This window comes from Corvus kubaryi, unplaced genomic scaffold (assembly GCF_017639235.1).
Source record: "Corvus kubaryi isolate FWS band 111438036 unplaced genomic scaffold, C.kubaryi_AGA036_p1.0 37396, whole genome shotgun sequence".
Classification (NCBI taxonomy): domain Eukaryota; kingdom Metazoa; phylum Chordata; class Aves; order Passeriformes; family Corvidae; genus Corvus; species Corvus kubaryi.
The window spans coordinates 18,799,298-18,806,193 of NW_024581135.1; positions in this window are offsets into that span (position 1 = coordinate 18,799,298).

Below are 6,896 nucleotides of genomic sequence, written 5' to 3' on the forward strand. Positions count from 1 at the left end.
AGTACCAGTATATGGATAGATGTCAATGTTGGCCATTATAGGGAAGAACGTACAAATCACCTACTAAATACATTTTACTACAACAGCCATCTTAATAGAAGAGATTCTTCTGGAATCCTTTTCACTACAAAGATCTCACCTGTGTGCTTCTGTTTCTAGTCCTTTAGCTCTGTCTTTTCCCTGTTGGCAGCAATTCTGCTTGCTCTGTTGTCTCTTCCAAAAATGCTCTGTAAAGATGTGATCCTTCCCCAGATGTCCAATGCCTAGATTTAAAGCGTGGCATGTTATCTTAAAGCTCAGCATTTGTGAGGCATTTAGCGGATGGGAAATAAAAAATTAAAAGAAAATACCATTGTCATACTTGAACACTGTTTCTTTTCACTCTTCTGTCATGGTGTGATGGTATGTTTGTTTCAACTGTAACACCAGATTAACAAATTTGGAATAATAGGTGTTACTCCAGATTAGGCAGTCTATGAGCTTTGTATACCCAAGGGTGTTCAAGCTATACACTGCATTTCTTTAAAGCTGTTTATATGAAGTTCTGTCACAGATATTAAGTATCATTGCTGGACTGTGGATATCAAAATGGTTCACAGTAATACTAAATTTGAGACTCCCTAATTATACCCCCTGACTCAGAAACTCCATCATTTATAGCTCATCTTGAATTCCCTGCAGCTACATCTCTTACATAATACCCTCTTTATATGCTCATTGTTAATCATCCATTGTTGAATATGTTTCATTTTTTCTTATTGCTCATTTTCAAACATCACTCCAGTATCTGACCAAATAAAACGCTATTTCCTAAATATAGGGAATGCTGATAACCCATAATTTTACTAGCTTCTACAGATAGTAATATTGTGGGGAAAAAAACTAATTTAAAAACATGCAATGAACATTAGATAAAAAAGCTTTTGCTAAAGATAGTTACTATCTAGAGCCTATACAACTATTCTATTAAAAATAATAATAAAAAAAGCAGTGGAGTAAAACTTAATTTAGCTCACTGAGAAAATGTTTACAAGGAATTTTAAGTTCATGGGTGCTTAGACCACCAAAATTCCCAGCATGCAATTCTCTGGTGATGTACAGAGCAAATGATGTTGAAGGTGCCCCGTATTATTACTGAATAAATTACAAATGCTGGGCACTGGAACACATATTGCTTTCTGTGATTTTGGGATCAACATGAGAGAATGCACCACATATAAAATTTTAAAATTATTGTATGTTTAATGGAAATAAATACCTTTAAGCCTTGATAATGTGTCAACTCCTTGGAGCTTGTACTAGGGGAAAGACTGCAGCTAGACTTAAGTCTGTGTGTTTTACTTTTGGCTCTTGACTACAACAGAGGTGTCTGCCTCAGTTGCTTGAACAACTAAAGGAAAACATTTCTGCCCACTTCAAAAAGCGGCATCAGTGCAATCTGGGAACCAGCATTACAGGAAATTGTCAAACTTTAGCATCCAGGCAACATTTTGGAAGGAAACAAAGAGGAGGGTTGAGGAAAGAGTGTATGCGCAGCTAAAATATAGGGCCTACCAAGAACTAGAAGTACTGGTCATTTTGTAAGCCATTTGCTTCCCCACCCTGCTTTTGTTTCTGCTTTGTTTTTTCGTTTCTGTTTCACACCACAACATATTTCTAATAATTTTCAGCTATTGAAAATAATTACAAAAATCATGAAATAGCAAATGACTGTGGAAAATTACAACAGAAAGAATGTAAATGTCTGCAGCAATACTAGACACAAAATGATTATGAGAGTGGTGTTTTCTAACACAATCATTGCTTTGTTTTGCTGAAAGGCAGAGACACACACAAAGATATTTTAAGAATGTTGAGAGGTCTAAACTGATAGGCCTCTGTATCTAAGTAAATTTTGGCAATAATGTGCCCAGAAAAGTAAATATTGTCTGTGAATTTATAAGAAACAAACAAAATGCTGGAATCCGCATATTCTCTCATGAAACCCCAAATAAATAATGTTTGTTTCATACTTGCAGACATTCAAACAGTAGCACCGATAAAATACAGATTACTAAATTTCTGCTGTATAGGCGAAGACACAGAGATAAGAAATTACATCCCTAAATATGCCCTTTAAGATAAATATCATAAAGAAAAAAAGGATAAACTTAAGTTGACACATGAATTTAGTATACAGCAGTGTTCCTTTTACAACTGCAATGCAAAGAAGGTAATAAGTTTATTGTGAACACTTTAAATAAAACATTATTGCACTAAAAAAAGAGCAGAATTCTAAAAAAAAGTGTTGATGTGGATTTTATTTAATATTGTGGTAAAAGTTTTTCCAGTTAGTTTGGAATTACATAAACAGAAGGTGCCAGTTATCATATTTGATTCAAATGTTTGGTATATATCTGTAAATTTAAAAAGGCAGGAGGAGAGAGAAGAGGAAAGCTACTATGCTTCATTTTTGCTGTGTTTCAAACCTTAATTTGTGCCTCCTTTATGGAGAACCTTTTATGCAGCCCCAGGTCACGATTCTGGAAAAACCCCCTGATGTTATTCTTGGTTATTAATCACACTGGTTTAGTAAACAGTTTCCACGACTTGAACCAAGCCTGAAGATTGTAGTCTGTTAGAAAGCTACGCTGTCTGTACTCTCTATAGTCTTTTGTTGCTGTTTTCTAATATAATTCATATTAAACACAACTGTCTCAGATCCAAACTTCTTATTCTGCATCTTTTTCTGGTAATGTACTGCCAGTTATTTATATAGACTTCTAGTACACACTTAGTATAAATTCTCTTTGATTTTTATGTGATTTTATTTAAATTTGCTTTCAAACGCTGCAGAAATTTTTATTTCTATGAAATTGGGGTTTTTTTTATTTTTTAGTCTTTATAAACTTTATCTTGATTTCTTTTTTTAAAGATATTTTACCTGGCCTACTTTAAACAATGTTATTCAATCACTATAGTATCGTAATATTCTAAAAAAGGCTCATTCAAACTTGTCAAAGTTTGTCAAATTACTTGACTGTGGTCTCAGCTTCTTTGTGTGCTTATAAAACACACAAGTATTTTGACCTCCAAAAATGCGAGTAGATATGGACCACTGCACAGGATTGGTTTAGGTCAGGGAAGTTTCTGTACCTACTGTATGTCTTACAGTTGCCTATTTAATCCATTGCCCAGCTGCTGATTTAGCCCCAATCTTCATTATCATGCTGTGAGAAGTGCTATAACATTTCAAATCAACATAATACAATTGGCTGCATATAACTGTGTGTGACCCCAGCAAAAAATGAAACATCCCTGCATCACCCAACACTGTTTAACAGTACAAATTCAAAACATACCAGCTACTGTGAAAAAAAAATTAACTATATACCAGCCAAAACCAGCACAGGTGGCAATTCTGCAAATAGATCTTCTTTCCTCAGGTTGGCACAAGCTCTTTTCAGGGCCTCTCTTTCATGTACACAGCACAGCTATTTTATACCCTTCCTCCAAATGGAAATAGTCTTATTTCAAAACCGTCTCCAGCTGAAAAGGATACACATCTCTGGACCTGGTCTGGAGATGAAATGAATGAGCAGGTTCCAGGCAGCTACAGGCATTCTTTTTAAAGCCTCCAGAGAAATTCTCTCTTATTGAAATGGACCATTGCAGAGCATCAACTGAGAACCACGGCTTTGTCTCAATGGTTTCCTTACTAGCTTCAGAGAGTTTAAGCAGCAGGTGCTATTAGCACTCCTCTCTAATAGTCACTTGAGGGGCTCTGTCATCAATTTTAATAATGCCATCAGCATTCCAGCAGATGGTAGACATGATTCCATGCACTCCCATTGCACCAGAATGGATTCTCACCATAATTTTAATTACAGACGAGAAATGTATCAGAAAGAGGCTTGTCTCATGCAGGTATTTCCAAAGGTTTTTTCCAGACAGGACAAGATTATACTGTTTTATCTTTTAATTTTTTTTATATTTCACTGTGATTGAGGGATTTACAGATATTATCAACTGGCTCAGCACAAGAATTAACCTCAAATAATTTATGTTTACTCTCCAGAAAAGCAGTCTCTTGTTGTGAATTAGAATTTGAGATGCCAACTTTTTATAGGCAATGTAAATGTTAGTAAATGTTAGGAGTCAGTTCTGCAAAGTGCAACTTGAATTCCCATTGAAACAATTATTTGAATAGCAACCCTAACTTAAAGCTAAAACCCAAGTAAAATGCATTAACAGATCAAGATTTTATGTAACTTTAAAGCAACAGATTTGATTTGTAAACACTTATCCTACTGCGCCACTCATTTCCTACCTCCTCATACATTTATGGACTTATTATTTTCCTTTCAACTTAGGGTTTTATCATTTCTCTTTGGGCCTATTCCTTCTACCCACTTTCTCCTTCCTTACACATGCATTCTTTTAGTAGACACCAGATATAAAATGAAAGTTACATGGTAGACAGCTTTCCTTTAGGTAGCACACGTAATGAATGCAGGTAACACACACAGGATGAGGATGAGTGCGTATTTTGAATGTATTTAAAGATATCCTTTAAAAAAGATTAAATACTTTGAACATTAACAGCAGATTTGACAATCTACTTTCTATGCTAATTGCAATTTCTTCTTGCAGTCCAAGGTACTTCTATGTATGCAGAAAAGGTAGTAGTAATTTGGTAAACAGTTTTCCTCTATTTAAAACTTCATGTGTTCTGGCTTACTGACTTTTAGATTAGTGCAGGACTGGATAGCAAGTGGAAAATTCACTATCTAAATGAAGCATAGCCACTCAGTAGGCCACTGAAACTGGAATCTTTACTGCTGGCATTTCTAACTGTAATGATTGTATATTCCTTGAAATTTGGCACTCCAGTGCTTTATTCTTTTCATCATTTCTAGAGTATGAGATCAGAACATAAAAATAGCTTCTTGTGTCACCTTTTTCCGAGAAGTACATGCAAAAATAGAATATAATATCAGAGCCAGTACATAAAACTGAAGTAATTACATGACAGGAAGTTACTTGAGTATGGACAGACTTCAACAAATTATGTCCAATAAAAAAGAAATTGTATAAATGCTGTTAACAGGGTGCTCAAGAGAACAGTTTATATCCCAGTTAAATGCCTGATTCCACCAAGACCACACATATAGTTACAAAAGCTTGATATGAACTGAATGCTGCATTAATCAGAAAAAAAACTTTTACTTTTCATTTGGCAAGTTTTGCAAGAGTTGCATGTATTAGCCTCTAATTAAGCACCTCTTGGCACTACCTCAGTGCCTTTTCAAATGTTAATTCTATCCTTATTAAGAAGATGTCTTTGACATTCACTGTCATTAGGTTATCTGGGTAGATACCCCAATAGAAATGAATGCAAATTAAATTTATACTGATTAAATTGAGTTCATTGTAATCATAACATTTTTCAATAACTTTTTCACAGTAGGAAATATGATTTCCTGAGAATAAGTCTGAGATCGAGCACTGCAGCTGGAGCCATTGTGCAAGAATTTCATCACTCCAAAGCCCCCACTAAGACAGGGATGCTCTTTGCAAAATGAGGTTAGAGCAGCTTGAGACTGAAAGTACCTTCTGCCATAGTAGCCCAAATCTTAAAAGTCTCTCCATAAGAGAATTCACACTAAAATCTCTTCAGTAGGGCCAATATTCCTGATATTTAAAAATGGTCCAGAATGATGCATTATTTTTTCTAAATTCCTATTAAAATTCCTGTCAAAAATACTAAGTTATTTCAATTTTATAGGTAATGAAATTGCTACCACAGAGATATAAATTTGAAAAAACATCATAGAAACATGCTACAAGCTAATAAAATTCATAGAGTTAAGTAAAATGCAAATCAAGTTCATATTGGTCCTTAGTTTGCAAGAAGAGTAAGAAACAGTAAATTCTGAAGTTTTTAGCTGTTACTGGTATCTACAGAAAAAATAGTAATAGAAATGACAAAAAATCCCCAAACCAAACCAACCAAACAAACAAAAATCCCCCCAAAAAACACAGCATAGATGAGTTTGTTCTCAATGATGCCAATGGTAACTGAAAACACAGTAAATTTTGAGTTCTCTATTCTGTTCTAATACTGTAGAAGTTAGAACATCATTAAAGTGATTCTCTGGTGTTCACTTGGGAGAGCACACACAATGCTGGTACAATATGATCCTGAGGCTGTTCTCGTTTATGCCAGGTACTGGCTGGCTGCAGTACCTGGAGGAAACAAATAGGATCTAACAACATGCACAGGTGCATTTTCTTCTAATTTCTCCTCTCCCTCCCCATCCTGCATTTCTCCTTTGCAGAGCCACTTCTGCATCGTGGACTGTCCATACCAGAGTTCAGATGTAACGGTCAGCTCTTGAGCTGTTTTAAACCAAAGTATCATAATTAATACTGGGCTGTAATTGTAACTTATAACCAAGTCTGAAAAAGGGTACAAAATTAATAGCATTTTTAAGCCATAGCCCTTCCCACATAAAATACCCTATTCCTTTCAGCCACGTGCTGTCTCCTGATACCCTTGGCACACAAGTATCTCATTCCTCTCAGCACACCCACATTCTGGCCAAGCTCTCCTACCTGTGCTGCAACTGTCCATCACTACTGCTGTGTATTGTAACCCAGCATTGTAACCCAGCCTGGGCACAGAGCTTGTCTCACTGCCACTGTGTCCCTTCTGCCTGGGGCGTACAGCCTGAGAGTATCGACACACTAGTGAGGAAAGAGCATGGAAGTGTCATGGAATACAAGGACAGCTACTTTCTTCACTCCAGAAATCTTTATCTTGCTATTAGCCTCCAAAAATACTTTCCATAATCATAGCCATGGAAAATATGTTTCTAACTGTAAAAGCAATTAGAGAATAATTAGAATTAGTT